The sequence below is a fragment of the Odocoileus virginianus genome, chromosome 24 (assembly GCF_023699985.2).
Source record: "Odocoileus virginianus isolate 20LAN1187 ecotype Illinois chromosome 24, Ovbor_1.2, whole genome shotgun sequence".
Classification (NCBI taxonomy): domain Eukaryota; kingdom Metazoa; phylum Chordata; class Mammalia; order Artiodactyla; family Cervidae; genus Odocoileus; species Odocoileus virginianus.
The window spans coordinates 41,836,311-41,860,889 of record NC_069697.1 but is presented as its reverse complement, the minus strand read 5'-3'; the positions used below and the strand labels follow the sequence as shown (position 1 = coordinate 41,860,889).

The 24,579-nt window shown below is 39.9% G+C and overlaps 1 long non-coding RNA gene across 1 annotated transcript in view; it reads right to left on the bottom strand.

Annotated features, from left to right (window-relative positions):
* LOC110129987 (uncharacterized) overlaps window positions 1–15,267 on the bottom strand; it is a 107,500-nt gene extending 92,233 nt beyond the window's left edge. Inside the window, exons 1-3 of the long non-coding RNA XR_011483294.1 lie at window positions 14,866–15,267; window positions 6,727–6,808; window positions 1,220–1,357 (exon numbers count right to left, since the gene is read on the bottom strand). This is a non-coding gene — a long non-coding RNA (uncharacterized lncRNA). The remainder of the gene's footprint in view (window positions 1–1,219; window positions 1,358–6,726; window positions 6,809–14,865) is intronic.
* Between the last annotated feature and the right edge of the window lie 9,312 nt (window positions 15,268–24,579).

The following is a 24,579-nucleotide window of genomic DNA, read 5'->3' as shown; positions in this document are numbered from 1 at the left end:
CAGAGATACTTCTCTTTTTTAACATCCAGTAGCATTCTTGTTTATGACACCTAATTTTTTCCTGGATGATACACTGTGCTATAGTTCATAAATGTCTCTTATTTTTATTTTTCTAATCAGATTCTTTTCTTTGAGGATGGGATCTGGCCTCCAGCTACTTCTAGAATCCAATTTCGGTCCCTGTTCCCCTCACTGCCTGTAGATGGCCTCCTAGTCGGTTCTCATCCTTGACTCACCCTTACTCAGAGACTTAGCATTTGCTGTTCCCATTTGGAACACTCCTCTCTCAAATACTCAAATGATTCCCTCCTAGTTCATTCAGCTTCACTCAAAGGTCATCTCCTCAGACAGACTCTGCCTCCTCTCTAATAACTGATCTTGTTTGGTTGTTCTTGCCAGCTCTTATCACTACCTCCCATTATATAGTACACATTCATACACTTGTCTATTATCTGGCTCCCTCACCAGAACACAGGCTGCGAGGATATGAGAATTTTTCTGATCCATACCAGATACCCGGCACAGTACCTGGCATATATTTACGTACCTAGCATATAAATATCTATTAAATGACTGAATACCAACTCCAATAAGAGTCCAAACTCCACAACAGATCAAAAAAATAAGCAGTAGATTTTAGCTGTACTTGATCGCCTGATATGAGATCAGAATTATGTTGGCAGTTAAATATTCAGTTCTTGGGGAGATAATAATCATGTCCATAAAAGTATCAAAGATAGTTTCGGAATCCATGATTATCTGAAACAGCCTGGCTTCTATCACTAGCCATTTAACTAACTCACACATCCAAAAATGAACTCTTCTCTTAAAATTTCATCTTCTTCCTTGATAGATAAAAAATCCAGGCTACAGACATCTCAAAATAAAACTGAGAAAAAGTAGTCTTTGTTAGTATGAGGTTGACATTTACACCACAAATCAAGACTTACCAAAAAAAAGTATATATAAAACTGAAATCATAACTAAAGAAAATGGAGAGTATGGAGAAGGAAGCTAGAGAAAACACTAAATATGAGTAATATCTATATACCTGTCATTTCATTCATCATTCTCTCTGAATAACCTAACTGCCAATTAGTAAAAGAAAAAAAAAAAGATAGCATACATTATTTTAACAGCCTCCCCCCAACAAAATATTCAGTGTACAACCAGAAAACTTTGTTTTATACAACAACAAACTCAAAACACATAATTTTACCTCTGGCCTAATTTAATAAGCTCATGCAATTGGATGCACAACTTTTTCACTGGTCCCTGGAGCTCCAAAAGTTTTCTCAGTCTTCATCTTTGCTTTTCTCACTTCTTCTTTGCTTCTCCCTTACTAAAATGAAACTTGCTGGGCCAAAGAAAAAGAAAAGAACACAAGAGATCAAATACACTTTTTCTTCTCTGATATTTTTAAATGAGCTATGAAATTTTGTTTACAAATGGTCTTTATAATCTCCATCATGATATGGAAAAGTAGAAAGCAGAATAATGAAAAAAAAATATCCGTGTCAAAGCCTAAAAAAACACTATCCCCAAATATTATCACATGAAGGATAAGGGATTCAATATATGAGTCTGGGGCAGGCAAACATTCAATCCATAATATGCACCATGAGGCACATACGCCATCTTGTTCTTCCAGTCATTATATAACACATATTCTAAGAATGTAAAAATCTAAGGTCCAAATAACTTTGATTAGCAAAAATATGTGTGTATATATAAATGTCTAGCCCAGTTCCTTCATAAAATTTAATAAACATTGATTAAACAATGAATACTGTTTACTCATTTTGTAGGTGTCACGCCAGAGAACCACAGAAGTGAAGTTTTGCTCCAGGTGAAAAAGTTACTTGATGACAAGGTCAAATCTGCTGATTACCAGTCCAGTGCTCTTCCCAATAAACCAGACTATCCTTCATAGGCGTGAATGCATTACTACACGTCAGTCAATAGAACATATCATAACCCTGAGTCATATTAGAGTTTGAGGGGTGAGCCCTTGGCTCTCTACTACGGAATTCAGAGAACAAACAGCTCACTCTGAAATAAAGAGGTCAAGCAACTGATCCCTATCCCAAGACACTACAGAGGGTTATGCTGGCAGGCACGCCCGGTGCAACTGAAGAGGGCTTTGAGCCAGTTCCTTAAAATCAATTAAGAACTCAGAGCTGCTGTTGGAAGGTCCAGGATCAAGCTTGTTTAGGGTAGAATGGGAAACACATAATTGCCCAAGTCCCAAAGAACCCAGAAGGCATTTTAAATGGAGACAGACACCAGACTCAACAGGGCTGGCCAGCACTGGGGGAAGTTCCTGAGAGCATCTGACACAAAAAGATTGAGAGTATCTTACAAGGGCTTGCAAAAGGCATGAGCAAGACCCAAAATGAGAGTGACAACCGCAGACGCCTAGTTAGCCTCACAACCTGGGAACACTGGTCTCAGGCTTTTCTTTCAGAGCACTTGCCTTGATTGTATTTCTTTAATTATGTAATTATATGGTAACATCCACCTTCCCAGCCAGACTATAACTCTATGAGGTCAGGAGTGGTTTCTACTATCCTCAAATTTTTCCCAGCACACCTAAGATTAGTATCTGATCCATAGTCACTGCTCAACAAATGGCATCTATTTGAGGAAAAGAGTATCAACTACCTTTTGCTAATATCCTTGGGATGAATACTACACAAGGCTAGAAAAAGAATAGAAACTTAGTCTTTCATTACATTCTTCCTGGAGCAATCTGTCTCAAAATATGATGCAGCTGGAAGCCCTGAAATGGGTAAAACCTTGGGTAATAATAATAACAACAGTAATAATACAAAACCCTAGTTTGCATCTTTATAGCTCTTTATTCTTCCCAAATAACATTACATACTTATTATCATTTGCTTCTCATGATATAACTGTTCCCATTTTAAGATGACGAGCTGAACCTCAGGGAGATAATAACTTGGCCTACAACACAAGTCTAACAAAACACAAACCAGGATTCAAATGCAGGTTTCACAATTTCACATCTAGTATTCTTCCTACTTCAACTACTCTAAAATAATTGAAATGTTGGTAAATGCTGATGTGTGAAATAAATGGAAGAAGAATCATTCTAAAATTAGCAAGCTACTCTGTTTCCTAGACTGGTAATTTGAACTTATCTTTGTGGCAGAGAGTCCTCTTGTTCTGAGAAAAGGAAAAAAAAAAAAAAAAACTAGAGAGGGGCTCTATGGTTATGCAAACTGGGAGTGAAACCACCTTCCCTAAACTGGAAGATCCTGTGGAGAAGGGCATGGCAACCCACTTCAGCCTCCGTAACTGGAGAACCTGAGGGACAAAGGAGCCTGATGGGCTACAGTCCACTGGGTCGCAAATAGCCGGACACGTCTAAAATGACAGCATACATCCTCTTTCCTGGAAAGGCTAGCGAGCAGTGAAATATCTCTAAGATGCACGTGAGCTTTGTTCACTCTGTATTTACTACCTCTGCGCACTGGCCACTCTTTAGAATGAGACACTGTGGACCACATAGTAATGTCAACTGGGAGTGTCCTTTGACAAATTTTTATCCTTGTGAATTATATTTTAGGATGAAATGCTTCCTTCCCCAGAAAGCATTCTGTCTGCTCTATCACTGCAGATGGTGACTGGAGCCATGAAATTAAAAGACCCTTGTTTCTTGGAAAAAAAGCGATGACCAACCTAGACAGCATGTTAAAAAGCAGAGACATCACTTTGCTGACAAAGGTCTGTACAGTCAAAGCTGTGATTTTTCCAGTACTCATGTATGGATGTGAGAGCTGGACCATAAAGAAGGCTAAGTGCTGAAGAACTGATGCTCTCGAACTGTGGTGCTGGAGAAGACTCTTGAGAATCCCTTGGACAGCAAGGAGATCCAACCACGCAATCCTAAAGGAGATCAGTCCTGGGTGTTCATTGGAAGGACTGATGCTGAAGCTCCAACACTTTGGCCACCTGATGCGAAGAGCTGACTCATTGGAAAAAAACCCTGAGGCTGGGAAAGATTGAGGGCAGGAGGAGAAGGGGGTGACAGAGAATGAGATGGTTGGAGGGCATCACCAATTCAATGAACATGAGCCTGAGCAAACTCTGGGAGATAGCGAAGGACAGGGAAGCCTGGCATGCTGCAGTCCATGGGGTCACAAACAGTTACCCACGACTGACTGAACAGTTCCTCAGGCCTCCTTGCAAGGTAGGTCATGTTGATGTTTGAGTTCTTTATAGGAGCTGGGATGTTGCGAGAAAGAGACCTACATGAGGAAGTGTAGGCTTGAAGCTTCCTACTTGTTGTTCTGAAGGAAAGGACACTGGCGGTGTATGGTGCCATCTGACCCACTGGCAGGGTCCCACTGACAACTTTATTTAGCAAGAGTCCAGAGGCTAGGAAGCATTAACGTCTGATTCAGGGGTTCTGATGATATGGGGGATCTGGGAAGGTCCTGATACCCTGACAAATCAAGACAGGACTTCCTGAACCTAATGGGTATTCCCAGTCAGTATTGTGGACAGATATTAATTCCATTTCAGAGAGTGAGACTGGGCTGGTGGCTTTAGACAGAACGTGGGGAAGTCTGTTTCCTATCCCCAGGAACCAAGGGGACCCCTGCAGTGTTTCCGATACTCGGGGCCTTCTTGTGAGTAGACTGAAGGAGAGAAGCTGGTCTCTGGTAGGCGGAGGCCAACTGGAAACTAAGCAATTTTGAGAGCTCTAAGAAAAGCCACAGCTAAAAGAGGTGATTTAATTGTGCTACTTATGTGTCTAACATCAGCTGTATTTATAAGGACTTATGGAAGAGCGAACCTCACCGTTCAGACAGGCTAGCAAACAGGAAAGCAGGCGTCAAGAGGAGAGTGAGAGGATGGTCCCCAGTAGGCAACAGGTGTGAGCAGAGCACCCAGCTCTGGAGAGTCTGTGACTGCACAGGGAGGTCAGAGGACTCGACTGGGGTGGGGGCTTAAGACTCCCCTCAATGGAGTAGAGAACGTTTAGGCAGTGGGCACTGATTAGCACTTGGGCCAAAGAAGGGGAGGTAGTTCAAACTTTCATTATTTAGGCAGTTAAACTATGATTCAAAATTTAAAGGATCTCTCTATTTTGGGGTCATACTGATGAGGCCTCAGACCTGTGGGCTGAAGCCCTCTGCTCCTAACGGCCCCACCCTTCAGACTGCATGAGACAGGCCCACTGAAAGCAGATTCCAGCGACTCTGAGACAAGGTCAACAAATACTTTACAGAAGATTAAAGGTCATGTCTGAAATACTAAATTATGCCACTGGAGTAACTGACTTACCCTCAACTGTCTCTCATTCCTAACTATTCTCTCCATGGCCCCAGGGCTCTCTGACAGACTGTTTTAAAGTCCCTGGGTCTCACCAGGATCAAAGCTCAGTCTAGCCCACAGCAGCTCACACAGACCTGCTTCTCCCTCCCAGAGAAAAAGTTGGCCTTGAGAATGTCCTTGAGCAGGGATCAACCACCTGAAAGACTGAAAGGGACTCATTTATCCATCATATATAAAAAGACTATAGTCTCTTTCTCATGCTCTCCATTTAACCACAATTTAGTGCACATTTCAGAGTAAATGGACAAACTTTCATCTTCTATTTTGTACATACAAAAAAATCAGGAAGAGGGATAGAAACAGCATTTGCTGAACTTTAAGCACTAACCATTTACTTCTATTTTAATGGCACTAACTCCTTGGTAGTAATAGCATTTCGTGGTTAATGGCGTAGACATGATTCTGACCTGGGTTTGAATGTCATGCTCTACCAAGGACGCCCTAGTATCCTCAGGATAGTTACTTCTGCCCTGATTATAAAATGATAGCACCTGCCTCAGAGGGTGGTTGTAAGGAATGACTTATTTAATGCATGTAAACACTTAGAAAAACACCTGGCATACAGTAAGTGCTCAACAAATATTACTATCCCTATTTCAGCATCTCTAAAATATTACTGAATTCAGATGCTAATAACTGGGGTATCTTGAAAGACAGACTTAAGAAACAACTAGTTAGATTCTGAACAGTACCTTAATTGTGTTTTGACTTCATCACTTGCCACTTCCATTTATTGCTTTTTTGGCAGCATGCTGGAAAATCAACCAACAGTGTACTCTAACACCCACGCCCCTGCAGCTCTCTAAATCAGATGTTCTTAAATGAGTCAGCACACACCCAAGCATCTTGGTCACTCATCTGATGTACACAGGTTGCAAGTTCCCAAGCAGACTCCGGCTGCTGCTCCAGTAAACATTTGCTGGCAGCATGACAAGGATGCACTGGGGGTTGGGGGGAGTTTACATAAGTACGTCCCTCCCCAGGATTCAGGATTTGTCACGTACAGAAATTGAGCTGATGGCTGCACAGTCTCTGTGTCTGCTAAAAAATAAGCTGAAGAGGCAAGGGTGGTGCACGAGTCTCTGCCCGAGCTGCCTAGAGGAAGCATCTTCTGCCCACATTCTGCCTCGCTGTAACCAGCGCTCCAAGTCCCACAGCTTCATGACCACCAACTTCACACAATTAGCTGAGGTATATACAAAACTGTTTCTGTCTGCTCCTCCCTACATTTTTCACCTTGAACATGACACAATAAAACTGTGAACAAAGATATGTGACGAGAGTGCTGGGAAAGCCATGGGGAAATTTTTGATGAAAAATCAGAAGATCTGACTTATATTCCTTGGGCATGTTACTTACCTCCCGGCACAGCAGTCTTCTCACAAGTAAAATGAAAATAGAAAGTAGTCCATCCACTGCACACGGATCACAATTTCTGGTCCTTTGAAAAGTTCAAAACAAAATGAAAGAAAACGCCAATGCTAGAGTAAAATGTAAAAATCTCAATTCATGGAAAATTCAGCTAAGAAATGGCCTTTATTTTCAAATTCGTCTGTTTATCACCTTTATCAAACTTTCTCTAAAATACATTCGTCCATCGAATAAGTACATCATAAAGACAATTTTGAGCATCTGCAATCTTGAAGTCAATCAAGGGCATTTGACTTGTAGTCATTTGCTATTTCAAAATAAAATTCTTGAAAAATCTCTTATCAGAGGATTTCCAGTTAGAGTGTACATGCTGGATAATAAGGTTGTTTTCTTTTCCTGGAATGACACTGAGCTCAATTCTTGTTTTCCACATGCAAACATTATCATAAAGGTGCACCTCCATATCTGGTTACTAAGGAAGAGGTCTGGGAAGCTCAGAGTACGGTCCTAGGCAGGACTACACAGTGAATAGTGATGAAATCAGGTTGCAGAATGAGTTCAGAAAATTTGACTTAAGCTTTCAAAAAGGTGCTTTTTGAAAGGAATGAATGTTAAAGACCTGCATTAGATTTCTAAAAAATAACCATGCACATCTTGCCAAAGTTGAAAAGAGAGAGAAAGAGAGTTGACCATGCTTAATATCAGCCACCAATATACATAATGTGCTTGCCAAAAACTAGCTCTTCCCAGCAGGGCCACCCTACTGCACTGGATTACCCCAGCTTGAAGAGCACAGACAACCAGGTCTGTCTCTTCTTTCTCACTTCTTTATCCAGCCACTGCCAGCTAAATTCTGTACCATCACCACCACCTCCCATTACCTCTGAAACTGTGACTGCCAAAGGTCACCAGTGATCACAAACTGTCAAATCAGTGGACTCATTTCCAGCCTTAGGACCTGCCCTCTTTTTGCATTTGACATCATCAACCACACCCTCACCCTCTTCCTTTGACTTCTGTGATGATGCTCTCTTGTTTCTCCTGACACCTTGGCCACCCCTTTTACAGCCTCCTCTTCTTTCTGTTCTTCAGTGGTACCTGTAACTGCAGGTTCAGTCCTTATCCCAATTCTGTTACCATACACACACTAGCTAGTGACCTCAACTACTCCCATGATTTCAACTACCATCTGAAAAATAAGGAACTCTTGATCTATCAGTCTCATCCAGAGCCTGAGCACCAAACGTAATACACCTAACACACTCTCGCCTGTGCTTCCCACTTCTCCAGCTCTTGCATCACTCTTCCTGCTCCTATACTCATATCTTGCACCATCCATCCAGGGGCTCATATTAGAGAACTCAAGGCCTCTTCAGATTCTCCCTATCCTTTAGCTACTACACTGAATGAGTGACACAAATTTTTGCTCCTTATTTTATTTTCTATCCACCTCTTTGTCTGTCTGCCTTGTTCTGTCCTATGATTTACATGACATCAGGAGGCATCTCTGGTTCTTATTCACTGAGGTCTAGAAAGATCATCTCTTATGCTGCTTGCCTCAAAATACATCATTCAAAGCCTCTTTAAGGAAAAAGTTCAACTTTCTGTATACTACTCTAGAAAAAAACTTTGATCAAAACAATTGTTAAAGAAAGTAAGACTAATGCAGACAGGGAAAGAATAAGGAATAACTTCCTACTCCTTGAATTTTAAGGCATCCTGTAGGAACCAAACAATATTAAGAATGTCTCAATAACAAAAGAAAAATGGTCATTATTCATTCTTTCTTTCCACAAAAATTCATTGACTATTTTGTGCTACATGTTCTTCTAAGTGTAAGCGGGCCAAGCTGGGGTAGGTTGGGTAACAGATGATAAACAACTAAATAAGTAAAAGAATATCAGATAGCAGTAAATGGTATACAGAGTATAACAAAGAGTGACTTAGAAGCTACGTTAGACTGAGTAGTCAGGAAAAGTATTACTAAGGAAACGCCATGTAAGCTGAGAACAGGATTATAAAAAGGAGGCAGCCATGGGAAGATGAGAAGGAAGAGCATTCCACGTCACTAAAGCTGCACAAAGGTCCTGAGGCACAAATAAGCTGGGCCAGTTGGAGAAATGGAAAAAGGCACGTGTGGTTGGAGTGCCATAAACCAGGGATAGAGTTGGGTCACAAATGACAGATATCCATAAACTTCAAAACACTCTTACCAAGGGAGTTTTTACTATTCCCACTTCAAAGGTAAGGAAATAGAAATTAAGCGACTTCATGCAGTGAGAAAGGAAGACCAGATTTTTCTTTGTGGTGTATCTGATTCTAAAACATGTTACTTTCTCATGGGAAATGATTCAAGATTTGTGACATTCTGGAAATTTTCCACATTGATTTAGCCCCAAATTCTGCCCCAATTTCAGACCTGCATTGTAATGGTAATTGGTTTCCCCCAATCTTCTTGTAAACAAAGGAGGCTTTAAAAAGACCTCTCACATTCAACAAAGACATAAAATGTATGACACTTGGGAAGCCCAAGGCTACAAGGTAAGTCTGATGTTTGTACTTCTTTAAAAACATATTTGTTTTTCTGAGTAAAAAAATAACATATGAATATTTAAATTAAAATAACACAGACATACCTAGAGGAGGAAAATATATACCATGTATCTAGTTTTTAAATTAGTTTCTTCTTAAAGTGTATAGTTTTATTTTGTTGTATTATTTATTATTTAATTTTCTGTGATTCTAAATATGCCCAAGGGTATTAAGGATAATACAATAACCCAGATCAAGAAATAAAATATTACCAGTTCCTTAAAAAGCTAACAACAGAACTACTACATGATCCAGAAATTCCACTGGAGGCTATGTATCCAGAAAAAAATGAAACACTAATTTGAAAAGATACATGTATCCCAATGTTCAAAGCAATACCTAGGACATGGAAGCAACCCAAGTGTCAATCAAAAGACAACTGGATTAAGAAGATATGATTTATACATACTATGGAATATTCCTCAACATAAAAAAGAAATGAAATACTGTCATTTGCAGCATCCTGGATGGACCTAGAGAATATTATGCTTTGTGAAATAAGTCAGAGAAAGAAAATACTGTATGATATCACTTATATGTAGAATCTTAAAAATAATACAAATAAATATGAACAGAAACAGACTCAAAGATATAGAAAACAAACTTGTTATCAAAGGGGTAATGTGGGGAAGAAGAGAAAAATTACAGGAATGGGATTAACAGACACTAACAACTATGTATAAAATATACAAGCAGCAAGCATACACTGTAACACACAGGGAATTATACCTATTATTTTGTAATAACCTATAATGGAATATCATCTGCAAAAACACTGGATCGCTATTCTGTACACCTAAAACTAAAACAATATTATAAGTAAATTATACTTCAATATAAAAAAGAATTTGAGAAAAAAAAGAAATAGAACATTATCAACACAATAAAGACTTTTTAAAATTCCCATCTCCATTTGAACTTCTTCCTTCCAAACAGAGATAATCACTAGTTTCAATTTGGTGTTTGTTACTCCATGCACATTTTCATACTTGTATTCATTTACATATACTTTTTCTCAAATGGAAGAAGAACTGAAGTAGAATAACTGATAAACTGGTGAAGGGCAAGTGAGAGTGAGGAGAATAGATTTTGGGGGTCCCAGAAGTTGGGGAAATAAGCACCAGCTAGGAGGCACATTCTCCATAAAGACCACTCAGTGTTCACAGGAAACACTAAAATTGTAATTTTGGAACTCTTGTACATTGCTGCTGAGAAGGCAAAGTAAAGCCACTCCAGTAAATAGTTTGGCCAATTTCTTATAAAATTAAACTCATTCACTCAAACTCTTATCACCCAACAAGCCACTCTAAGGGATTTCCCAGGAAAAATGAATGCTTATCTTCCTACAAAATCTGTATGCAAGTACACCTGCTTGATTCATAATCACCCAAAGGTGGAATCAACCCAAAGACCCTTTACTGATGAATGGATAAACAAGCTATGGTACATGTATTCAATGGAACTGCATTTAGCAATAAAAAGCAATAAACCATTGATTCCACATAACAACAACAACATGGATAAATCTGAAATGCATTTTGCTAAGTGAAAGAAGTCAGGCTGAAAAGACTATATGAGCGAGTGAGTGAGTGAAAGTCACTTAGTCGTGTCAGACTCTTTATGACCCCATGGACTATACAGTCCATGGAATTCTCTAGGCCAGAATACTGGCCTTCCCTTATTTATTCTTCCCTGAAGAATAATTCCCTTGTCCAGGAGATCTTCCCAACCCAGGGATCAAACCCAGGTCTCCCACGTTGCAGGCAGATTCTTTACCAGCTGAGTCCAAGGGAAGCCTGAAAAGGCTATATACTTACTTACAATTTCATTTTTATAATTCTCTGGAACTATAGGGATGGGAAACAGGTAAGTGGTTGCCAGGCATTAAAGAATGGGTGGGGGATCTGACTACAAAAGGGCAACACAGGAAATCCAGGGGCTAACTGAAAGAGAATGGAAACGTAGAGGACACACAATGCTACGCATTTGGCAAAACCCATAGAACTGTACATCACTGAGAATGTATTAAGTTTGCCCTCCATAAACTAAACAGAATCAGTCAGGATGTGGGGAAATACGGAATGCAGGCCGTATGTATTACAAATTAAAAACATAACCACATTGAAGGAGGGTGGAGTAAAAAGAAGCTGATCTATTAACTTTGGAAAACAGCATTTTGACCAGATATTATAAGATTCAAAGGAAAAAAAATTTAAACACTGTTGAAAAGTTTGTTCCTCACAGGGTATGGGGTTTCAATTCTAAAACTACTTAATCTGTATGTTAGCTTTGAACATAAACATAAACACATTACAGATAATGAAAGCAAGATTTCTTACCATAGTAAAAAAAAAGTTAGAAATAAGGAAAGTGTTAAGGCTAAAATATGACTCATGGTATTATTTTTAATATGCATTCAGATAGATACAGAAAAATATATGTGTGCATATGCATGAGTAAGTGTACCTACATATACTCCATACTTCTATTCATTAAGAGAAACTAGAAACAGTGATACCTCAGTAGCAATTAGCACATCTAGTACTGAGATCTTGGTTTCTATACATCATTCTTCAAGAGAAGGGATGTAACCCTAGTTGATTCCACTGCTGTTACAGAGAAAATGTAAATGATAGTGGAGCATCCTGCAGTGCCAGAAAGTAAGGAAGAGGTAATAAATTAAATTAAATTAATAAATAAAACCATGTTGACAAAGAAGACAACCTGAAAGAGCTCCCAATGGCCAAAATTAAAACAGCAATAGTAACAAAATAAATTATGACAGTATTAGATTATAACTGATATTAATACATATTTTTAAATTTAGTTATATATTAATGTCAGTATAGATTCACAAATGTTTTTTTTATTTTGGGGGTTGTAAAGATGCTTGCTCCTTGGAAGGAAAGCTAGGACAAACAGACAGAGTATTAAAAAGCAGGGACATCACTTTGCCATCGAAGGTCCATACAGTCAAAGCTAGGGCTTCCCTTGTGGCTAGCTGGTAAAGAATCTGCCTGCAATGCAGGAGACCTGGGTTCGATCCCTGGGTTGGGAAGATCCCCTGGAGAAGGAAAAGGCTACCCACTCCAGTATTCTGGCCTGGAGAATTCTATGGACTCTATAGTCCATGGGGTCACAAAGAGTCGGACATGACTGAGCAACTTTCACTTACTTCCATGGTTTTTCCAGTACTCATGTATGGATGTGAGAGTTGGACCATCAAGAAGGCTGAGTGCCAAAGAATTGATGCTTTCGATTTGTGGTGCTAGAAAAGACTCTTGAGAGTCTCTTGAATGGCAAGGAGATCAAACCTGTCAATCCTAAAGGAAATCAACACTGAATATTCATGGAAGGATTGATGCTGAAGTTGAAGCTCCAATACTTTGGCCACCTGATGAGAAGAGGCAACTCACTGGAAAAGACCCTAATGCTGGGACAGATTGAAGGCAAAAAGAGAAGTGTGTGGCAGAGGATGAGATAGTTAGACAGCATCACCAACTCAATGGACATGAATTTTAGCAAACTTCAGGAGATAATTAAGGACAAATGAGCATGGTATGCTGTAGTCCATGGACTCACAAAGATTTAGACCCAACTTGGCAACTGAAGAACAACAAAATTAATAAATAAATGGGAGAATGGGACAACTCTTTGGTATAAAAGAATTTTAAGTAACAAATAACAAAAAAGAAATAAGAGAAATAAAGCATCACTAGAAAAGAATATCATAGTAATAATTATCACAGGCAACATCCACTGATAAAAGGTAAAAATAAGTGAATCATAAAAGTACTACATGACAGGTAGTTTTAACATGAAGAGAAATCAATATTGACAACTTTGAAAGTTTTTCTCAAAGTAGCTATTAAAGCACAGTATTATTTATTGGCACTTAAAGTATCAATAATATTACTAACTTTCCTCGAGCAAATACTAGATTCTAACCACCATTTATATGTGCTAACTCATGTAATTTTCCCAGCAAACTCATCCCATTTAACAAATGAGAAGGATATTAGATAGTTTTCCCAAATTTACATGATTAGTAAATGATGCATCTATAATTTAAAACCAGAACTTTGTGATAAATAACTAGATGATTGGAGAAGGAAATGGCAACCCACTCCAGTATTCTTGCCTGGGAAATCCCATGGAGAGAGGAGCCTGGTGGCCTACAGGCCACCGGGTCACAGGAGTCGGACACAACTTTGTGACTCAAACACCACCTCCAATTAGATGAAAGATTGATAAATAGATGATAGATATTAAATGTCATACATATATAAAAGTGATAATGTATAGAGATGTGTATGTAATATATCTTTATCTAGTTGTTTATTATTAACCAGAGTCAAAATAAAATCAACCCCCCAAAGAAAACACTAAGTGTTGAACTAAAAAGGAGGAAAATGGGGAAATACTGGGACATCACATCTGGCTAGAGTTTTGTCTTTATTTTCTTTGAATAGAGAAAAGATGGGTCTAGTGAGATGATATGGGAACAACCGAAAACTAAGCTCTACCTATGTCTCTTTCAAAACTGAGAGCAGCAAGTATGCTTTTTATCTGTCAGGGAACTCAAATATTTTGCTTTGAGGGTGGTTATCCTTTTTGGAAAACTGGAAGCTATCATAGAAGTTTCAGGGTGACAAAGCTGCTGAGAAGCAAGCTGACATGTGAAGGTTCATTTCATGGAGAAATCTCTGCTCTCCCCTGAGGTTTCTGGGAAGGTCAGCAGCTGGAGCCACAGTTATTATCAACTATACAGCCTCTGAGTCATCCATATGCATAAGTTGTTGTCCTGATAAAATATTTCTAGCCCAATATCTTCAGAGATTAAGAAGATGTCTTTATGGGTTACATTTAATAGAGATAAAGCTCAGTTTAGGGATGAAAAAGAAGTCATAACTTAAAATTTCAGTTCAAACATATTTTGTTTTCTAATAGGACAATAATAATTTTATTTCATGTCAAATACATACATACACATACAATAGTATTGACAGACTATTTGAAGAAATTATTCTAATCTTATTAGGTATAATAATAGAATGGTGGCTATGTTACAGAAAAGACTTCTTACATTTTAAAGATTAATATTTACAATTAAATGATATTATTGCTGGGATTTGTGTCAAAATATTATAGGAGGGAAGATAGGGGAGAGTATAGATAAAACAAGATTGGCTAGGAGTGCCTCCCTGTTGAAGTAGAATAATGAATTCTTAAGTGCTCTAAACACTATACTGTCTACTTCTGTAAATATTTGAGAATTTTTATAACAAAAAGCTTTTAAAAATACAAATTTGTCTATTACAACTTCGTATAAGCAATATCAAAGAAACCTCAAATCACACTCCAAAAAACAGTACTTGTGGAGGAAAGATGGGGCATAGACCACTTAGAACCACTCAACTTTGAAACCAGAGAGCCAAGAGAAATAGTAACAATCCTATTAAAAATTAGGCAACACAATTTTTTGAACATTAATATGTAGTAAAGAAGGAAATATGAGGTAAACATATTTCTTACCTTTAAAATAATGAAATTTGTTGACAGGGCCTGTAAGCGCAGGTTGAGGCGGCTCCGCCTGAGGTAATGGAAAACCGCGCGAACGCCGCGAGAACTGGACTACTGAGCCTGCTTTTGCAAGATGGCGCCCCCGCCAACACCTGCGCGAAGGCGAGAGACAGCGAGGTGAATCGTCCCTCACTCCGCGCGTCGTGAACAGCGCTGTGCTCCTCTAAAGCTTGCTGCGCCGTTGCTGTGCCTTACACCCGACTTTTGTTACCTGGTGGGGAAAACACTGACATATTGGACTAGCTTGTGCATGAACCAAGGCAGTTTATGTGAAGCTCTAACTTTACTCCCCAGTGTAACTATCAGCATTAGAATCTGTCATACATAGAACATACTACGTTAATTTAAAGGAATATTGCAAATTTTCTAATTTACTGTATTACCCTTAGACTCACCTCTTTCCTCAGTAACTATTTTCTGGTCCAATCGATTTCTAATGTATTTTAAAATATGTTCATATGAAAAAATAATATGTTCATATGAAAAAAAAAATATGTTCATATGAGAATAAAAGTTCTAATGGTATCAAAAGATACTGAGAGTAAAAGTCTCTTTTTCCTGGGTCCCCTAATTTCTACCTAGTTTCACTCCGCAAAGAAAATCACTTGTAATTATTTATTAGTTGTTCTACATAAATGCTCATTGATTCATCAACTTTAAACAGGAATTACAGATTCCTTAATGTGAAAGATGAAGATGTTTATCCACATTTGTTGTAATACTAATTTATACTCTTTTTTTTTTCAAGTCAGCCTGGTAGCCCACAGTTTTTCTACTTCTTTCATTGGTCATACAGTATTCATATTTTTAAATGACAGAGATATTTCTTGATCCATCGTTGACTCCCAGTTTTAAGACAACTCACATTGCTTCCCTCCGCTATTCAGCTTGTTATCTAAAACTCCTACATTGTCAAGGCTTATAAGATTTACAGTCTAAAACAGTAAATCAGTTTTTCAGAAGTTTGTCCATAGGTTGTTTCCAGCCCATGTTCAAAATATTACAGCCCTTTTCTTCTGGCATCTCTTTAATTTTATTTTTAATTTCAGCATTTAAATTTGTAAATACAATTTCAAAATTTTTAAAAATTTTATAAACATGATACCCTCTCCTATTCTGAGAGTACTAATTAAAAATGGGTAAAGTGGCACCGGGAATCATTTCTTCTGTGTCATCAACTTGGTCTTTATTTGTATTCCTCATTTCCCCCAAACAATTAGAATTCCTCCTATATTTTCAAATTTACAACTGGGGAACCAGGTAGATTAATATAAGTAGTTGGCATATGTTCCTCTATAGGGGCCAACACTCAGAAGGTTTTTCTGTAAAATTTTCCAGTTCTAAGTGCTTTGTTCTAAGTGAGGGCAGGTGTGTCCTTTAAATGCCTTTAGTTTAGGTGTCTAGACTGAGAGCCAGGTCAAATGCTCCTAAACCCTAAATGGCATCTTCCATGCATCTCATCCCAAGCACTCTCACACAGCTTATTTGAAAGCATATTACCCAGATTTAGCAAAGGGATAAACCACCCACCATTTCCATGATAGGTAGAGGTTGATTTGTTCTCTTCACAGCTTTCAATTAGTCTCTGATTTCTGATCTACCTCCCATTCCTGTTTTTTCACAAGTGCAGGGGGGGCAAACCTCTACCACTCTACCACCTACACTGTAGCCTTTCCTGCGTTCTGGGCTGCATCTTTCTTGATCTGATTTATCTCATTATGATTCTACCTACTTTCCATGAGAAACTTGTCAAAATCTCACATCTTCTGATGTCTTTTTCTCACTTTATTAGCGTTGTCATGAATTTATTCACTCTCATTCTGGAAGGCAAATGTGGTGATCTGTCAGATCCAAAAGCTGACAGCATTTACTCTATCTTCCAAGTACTCCAGTGAAATTGAATTGGGATCATGGTTACTAGGTGTTGGGCTGTACCCCAAGGGCCTGCAAGTCTTGGTGCTGCCCTGAGTTGAGACTGAAGAAAGAACCTGGAGAGCAACAGAGACATCATCACTGGTTTACTGAACAGGGGGCCTGGAGCAGCTCCCCACCACGTGCAGCAGCCAGCGGGTGGACAGGACAGCAGTCTTTGCTAGGAGGCTACTGTTTATAGGGGGAATTGACATCAGTTTGGCTTATCAGTTAGCAGAGACTAATTAAGTCCTGTAATTAAGAGGACTGGAGGGTCATGTGAGTGAAGCAGGGACAGGTTGAGCAGAGAATGTACAGAGAGCAAGAAAACAGCCATCTTACATAGAGAAACAAGTCTGCAGTTATCTACACATAAGAGAGAGTGGTGAGAAAACTGAATGTTTGACTTTGAAATTAGCAAAAGTTACCAGCTGTTGGCAATGACAAGGTCTAAGTTATGAGTGTGGCTGTAAGTGACAGAGAGGGGATGAAGGACAAGAGCATCAGGAGAGACAAAGTTAAGGAATGAGGCAATGAGAAATAAAGAGGATGTCTACCTCCTCCTCCTTCAGCTCAGAGTACAAGGGCTGTGAGAGAGAAGAGTCACCTTTTTAGTCAGTTTCACGGAAGAGGTATCGTCAACAGAAAGGCTAGTTTCAGTTAGAAAGCAAGAGAACCTTCACAGAGGGGGCTGATGATACAGGGAATGTTTTTGATGATTCACCTCAGGTTCTATAGGGCACAGAGAAGGGACTCCAGGAAGAGGGGAAGGATGGGACACAGGATAAGAAAGAAGAAAGAGATCTCAGAGACTTACAGCAATTAGTACGGAGGCATACTAAGAAACCCAAAAAGATATCATTATTTCTTTTTATTACTTAGCCATAGAAAAGAATGAAATTCTGCCTTTGCGACAACTTGAATGGATGTAGAGTGTATTATGTTTAGCGAAATAAGTCAGACAGAAAAAGACAATTACTGTATGTAATCACTCATGTGGAAAGTCAGAAATAAACGAATGACTATAAGAAAACAGAAACAGACTCACAGATCTAGAGAACAAACGAGTGGCTTCCAGAGGGGAAGGGGGAGGGGAGAAATAGGAGAAGGGGATTAAGAGACCCAAACTACTATGTATTAAATAAATAAGCAAACAGGTTTTATCAGATAGCCCAGGGACCTATAGCCATTATTTTGTAATAACTTTAAATGGAATATGATTGATAAAAAAATATCAAATCACTATGCTGTACACTTGAAACTAATATTGTAAATCAACTCGATGCCAATTAAAAAAGGATAACTGTTATTTCTCCTTCCTTTTTACTGTTGTATATGTTGTTCTATCTGGCTGCATAACTCTGGTACCAGCAGAAGGGAAACATGATACTTTGTTATTAAACACCCACATAAATTGTAAAACCATAGGCAAACTTTCCACTGAGCTTCCAGTTTACATAAGGTCCACCCCAACTGAACAGGAAGGGATTCTTCAGTCTCAAGTTTTAAAGCCACTCCAAGTGGCAACCCCTCCTATGGCCCCTTCCCTTTCCCAACACTCTCCTCTTCCATCTGGGCCCTCCCTGTTGTTTATTTCCCTCCAGGTGGCACTAGTGGTCAAGAATCCGCCTGCCAATGCAGGAGACACAAGAGACATGGGTTCAGTCCCTGAGTCGGGAAGATCCCCTGGAGTAGGAACTGGTAACCCACTCCAGTATTCTTGCCCAGAAAATTTCATGGACAAAAACAGCCTGATGAGCTACAGTCCATGGAGTCAAAAAGAGTCAGACACAACTGAGTACAACAAGTGAGGGCAGTTATAGAAGGAGCTTTAGTAATATAACCAGACTTTTTCTACTACCCGAAATCACCTTTTGTCTTAATCAATTGGGGCTACTAAAGCAAAATGCCATAGACCAAGTAGCATATAAGCAATAAAAATTTATTTCTCACATTTCTGAAGCCCGAGAAGTCCAAGATCAATGTGCCAGAGATTTGGTGCCTAGTGAGACCTTGCTTTCTGGTTCATAGACACCTTCTTTTTGCTACAACCTCACAGTGGAAGGAGTGAGAGATCTCTCTGCGGTGTCTTTCATAAAGGCATTCATCCTGAGGGCAGAGCCCTTATGACCTGATCACCTCCCAAATGCCTTACCTCCAAATGCCATCACCTTGCCGGTTATGATTTCAAAGTAAGAATTTTGGAGGGACATAAATGTTCAGTCTATAGAGCAGAGCCTTCCTCTTTGACATTCTCTATTAAATTTTATTATGATGCTACAAGAGTCAGTTATTAACTTGAGTTGCCAGAAAAATGCCCTTTTATTTTCCTGGCTTTTGGGATGTGCCAGATTCCAGGAAGGGAGGAAAACAAAATCTTCTATCCTATACTGTTAAGTTCTTAGTCCTCGCCTCACCTAATTAACTCAGGTACCACATCTTCCAGTAGCACCCTGTTTGCATCACATCACACCATTTTGTAATCTTGCAATTACATGTTTTTGTTGACCTTTTCATTAGATTAAAAATTACTTCATGGCAGGGATCACCTCTTATGAGTATTGATATATCACAATGCTTAGTTATATAGATGCTTAATAAAATTTTTGTTGAATAGATGAAAACCTACTTCATTTTTTAGAAGCCTAAATCCAGTTGTAGGGTGATGGTGGCAGTAGTTAAATTTGATTTAACAGTAAAGTCCTTTAAAATGATACTGAGGTGTGTGCTGGAAAAAAAAGATAATACTCTGATTAAGATCAAAACTTTTTTCCCCCAAGAACTATATTAGTGAAACAGACTGGGACCTGGGACACTTTTCTGCAATCCTTGCACCTGGACAAACATCTCCTCAAGCAATAGAATACAAAGAAACTACAAAGGACTAAAATAACTGCATGCAAATTATGAGCAACAAGATACCAAAAGGCCAACACTCTCTGCCACTTCTGAAGAGCCAGGAGCAAAAGCAGGGTACTCTGCATACAGGACCACCAAGGGGATGGGCAGACCACCTAAGCCACGCCTCTGGCCCACTCACCAATCCATCCCCATCCTCATCCCATTTAAGGAACCAACTTGCCCCTGATCTCCTTAACAAGGTAAACTGCCATTTGTTTTTGCTTCCTTGTGAAGACCTGCCTGAACTTCTCCTCTGGTCTCTTATCAATTTCTATTGATTAAAAAGTCTAAGAACTCAGGTTATTAACTGCATGAAGATGAGGTTAGTGCTGTATAACTGTTTCACAAGGAAGAATTTGGTTAAGGGAGAAATGTTGAGGTACTTTATTTCCTGAAAGAAAACTGAAATAACCATCTTTATCATCCTACTTTATGGCATCTCTCATTCTCTCAGGTCTGTTATCCTTTACAAGAAAACAGCAATCATACTCAGTCTTATCAGTACTATCCCTTCTGAGAGTGAGGGAAAATTTCCTTAGGAGATAAGGAGTTGGCTGAGACAGCTGGATGACAATGATCTGTAAATGAAAGAGGCTGATAATAAATGCAGCTCTCCCAGAATAATGTTATAGATTAACACTTGGACTGCAAGGAGATCAAATCAGTCAATCCTAAAGGAAATCAGTCCTGAATATTCATTGGAAGGACTGATGCTGAAGCTGAAGCTCCAATACTTTGGCCACCAGATGCAAAGAACGTACTCATTGGAAAAGACCCTGATGCTGCGAAAGGAGAAGGGGATGAGAGAGGTTGGATGGCATTACCAATTCGATGGACATGAGTTTGAGCAAGGCTCAGGAGTTGGTGATGGACAGGGAAGCCTGGTGTGCTGCAGTCCATGGGGTCACAAAGAATCTGACATGACTGAGTGACTGAACTGAAGACTTGAACTCTCAGTGAATTTTGCAGGAGGCCTTACATTGTATACTCACTTGACTGCTTTCCCATTAAATGAGGAGTTCTGCCAGGACAGGACTCAGCTCCTGCAGTCTCAAGATCATCAGCGCAGATAGCAGTGTCTGGTTACACGTGAAAGTGAGAGTGAAAGTCGCTCAGTCGTGTCTGATTCTTTGCAACCCCATGGACTATACAGTCCATGAAATTCTCCAGGCCAGAATACTAGAGTGGGTAGTGTTTCCCTTCTCCAGGGGCTCTTCCCAACCCAGGGATCAAACCCAGGTCTCCCGCATTTCTGGTGAATTCTTTACCCACTGAGTCATAAGGGAAGCCCAAAAATACTGGAGTTGGTAGTCTTTCCCTTCTCCAGCAGGATCTTCCTGACCCAGGGATCGAACTAGGGTCTCCTGCATTGCAGACGGATTCTCTACCAACTGAGCTATGAGGGAAGCTTGTTTACATAGGTGCTCAATAAACTTTCACTGAGTGGATGAAAAACTAATTCATTTTCTTAGAGGCCTAAAGCTAGGTGTGGGATGATGGTGTTAGTAACTGGATTTGATGAAACTAAATTTGTAGAAGTTCCCAAAGGGTTTCATCTTTGTGGTGGGATTGCTCTGGGTTATGGCCCTCTTGAGATTTCTTTTTTTTTTCCTAAAATGAATCTTTCTACAGTGTTCACTATACTCCCACTTGAATACACATTGGGGTGTTTGTTTGGGAAATATCTTCCCATACTATTATGTGGTACAAGAAATGTGTGAGAAATTGTTTCTGTCCCTGTAAAACTGGTAATCCATTTGAGAAATAAAATAGAGACTAGAACAAGAAAGCATTAAATGAAATACATCAGGCCAGGCCTTTCGTTTAAAATGCTTGCCATAAAGACCTCACAGCTTTGCAGAAGAGCGGACTGATCAGTCACTGGTGCCCTGTGATTGATGGGATGTGCAAAAATGCTTCTGGCCCCTGCTCTAGGGCATGAAGCACCTCCCTTAGTATTTGATTCATTAAATTGTCATTGACACTCAGGGATATTCTTTAAAAACATATCTCTAGGATAAGTCACTTAAAGGCCTGTATTCAATCTGGGCAAATTGCCTATCAGATTTCTTCCAGCTGATCGAGCCAGGTAGGGCATCACAGACAAGTGAAGTTGTGATGGGAGAAACAAGGAGGGTGCACTCTAGGCAAGAGGCCTTGTAGTGAGCCATCACACTGAAGGATCCTGAACAGACAAAGGACTTTGAGGTCCAGAGCAAATCAGGGTGTAAGGAAGGAGGCTGGCAAAGAGGAAGTGAGTGGGGACAGGATGCATGCTTCCTAGCTCGCAGATTTACCCAAAGCTCTACGCTCACCTAGCTTTAACTTCCCCCCAAGGCTCTGTGTGCAGACCCCCAAGGGCTCAAGCGCCCTGTAATCACTTCTCCTGTTTAGCATTGCACTTTAGACCAGTGTCTGTTTTAGTAATGCAACTGTGACATTTATTCTCAGTGCTTTTTTTTCTTCTTCTGATTTTAGTTACAACCACAGGCCTGTGATGGACATGGGACTCTTCTCCATCGCTCTTTCCATGGTTATTTTTTTCATCTTATTAAATCTTCTCCACAAATTGCCTTTAGTGCTTTCCTGCTCCTGTGGTTGCTGTAGCCTCTGTCCAAGCTGCTTCCTCTCATGGCTTCAGAGGTGGTGCCTGGGAGCTGCAGCCCCAGGAGTGAGGGGTAGGTGAGGAGGACTGTGTGGAGGGCGCATCCCAAGAGTAAATGCCTGCTGGCTCTACTCCTGGCCCTGCAGACCCCTGTCTGCTCACACCTCCCACCTGGGTTCAGGGCTCAGTTGTGCCTGACTCTGCAATTCCATGGACTGTAGCCCACCAGGCTCCTCTGCTCATGGAAGTTTCCACCAAGAGTACTGAAGTGAGTTGCTATTTTCTACTCCAGGCGATCTTCCTAACCCAGGGATCGAACCTGCATCTCTCGGGTCTCCTGCATTGGTAGGTGGATTCTTTACCACTGTGCCACCTGGAAAGCCACACATAGTAAGCAGAGAGTCAGTGTTTGCTGCCACTATTACCTCTGTGACTACTTCAACCAATCATTCAACCGACCAGTGTTAGTTAAGAAACTACTCTGTGCCCACCAAAGGGCTGGAAATAAAACCCTCCACTAAAATGAAAAATGATAATGAGAAAATAATGACTTTCATTTATGACAGCTTATTTTGCGGCAGCCACTGTGCTACAGAGTTTTAGTGACTTGCATTATCTTATTCACTCTTCTGAACCAGTAAGGAAGGAGGGGGTGAGGAATGCATTCCTAGCATCTCCGTGTCCAGAGGCTCTACATAAAGTCCCACCTTCTCTCCTCCTTCACTACTGTCTGCCCTAGAGCTGGGAACACCCCATTTCAGCCAACCGGATTGCCCTGCCAACACCATTCTCTCCATCCAACGCAGCAAGATAGCATCGCTCTCCTCTGCCTACTCTTCCACCAGACTGCTTTCCTGTCCCGCCTTACCTCTCCCATCTAATAAATCTAGACATGGCCTCTCATTTCACTTCTGAGAAGCCGTTTCCTGTCATCTCATCAAAGACTACCTCTTTCCCACTGACTGTCTCTAGTGAGGAGCAGAAAGCAAACATCTAACCCTCCTTGTCAGCAGAATCAGGAAACTGCTTCTCCAGCCACACCTGAAGTCCCTGGCTTGCCCGGAGCAAGTCCCTCCGTGTTTTGCCGTTTTGAGAGTCACTGTTTTGGTGACTAGGGTTTTAACATCAACATTCTCATCTAGCTTTGAGATAGGAAAAAGATGAAAATAAATATGTTTTCACATTTTAAGGTAGAAAACCCAGACTGCGGTTTCCCTGGCAGTGTTATGCCATTCACAACGTCAAGTCATTCAGCCCTAGAGGCTGCAATTTTCCTTATTTGCTAACCTCCTGTTAAAAAAAAATTTTTTTAACTGATTTCCTTAGTAGCATTTGATTTTGATTTTACTGAAACTTATGTGGTTAAAAACATTCTTATACTAATAGCTATGTGACCTTTAAGGTATTTGGCAGGGAAAAAGATCTCATAAAAGTAGAACGTCGTTTCCCAACTCAGTCTGTCCTCACCTCAAGATTTTTAAAACAATCCTTTCCCTGACTAAGCCCTGGAATCTTCTCCTAACCCCTCTTTACTCCTCTTCCCACCTCAAGAGAGACTGTGGGTTACCATCCCATCATGAAAACGGTCATCACTGGTCAACAAATATTTCTCTAGATTTCAGACCTGAGCTGGCTTTCTTTGAGTCCCCCTGTCTGAGCTCTTGGGCAATGGGGCTGAAGCAGCAGCCCCACAACAGCAGCAACCACAGACTTACCTTGAGAAGCTGAAAAACTACATGTAAACAGGAGTCAAACCAGAATTCAATGAGACAGTTCATTTTTCTCTGATATGCATGTAGGCTAAAAATCTTGCCACTTGATGTACTTGGAAAAATGCCAAATCCAAGGTGTTAAGACCACTGTCTGAGAGTCATTTGGACATTTTGGGTGTTTGTGGTTTTTCAGTGATTCATGGTGTTTTTTCTTTGTTGCTGCCTCCTCTGAGTTGATGTTTTCTGATTTTCTGATTCACCTGTAGCAGTCTTAAGTCAGGAATTAAAATAGAAAAAGAACTCAGGAAAACAATTATTGGGCTTAAATACATTATGATAAACAGCATTCACTGTTGTTATTCTGTAAATTAATCAAAGTCATATTGTCCTGTTGTATTGGATTGGTCTATAGCATGTTATAGAAATACCCTCACAAACTTTTTGGCAACCCAATATATAGACAGGGTACACTTGCAGACTGATATCGCCTCTTCATTTATGTCCAATTCAACCCCAGTGTGTTAGCCTAAATAAGCT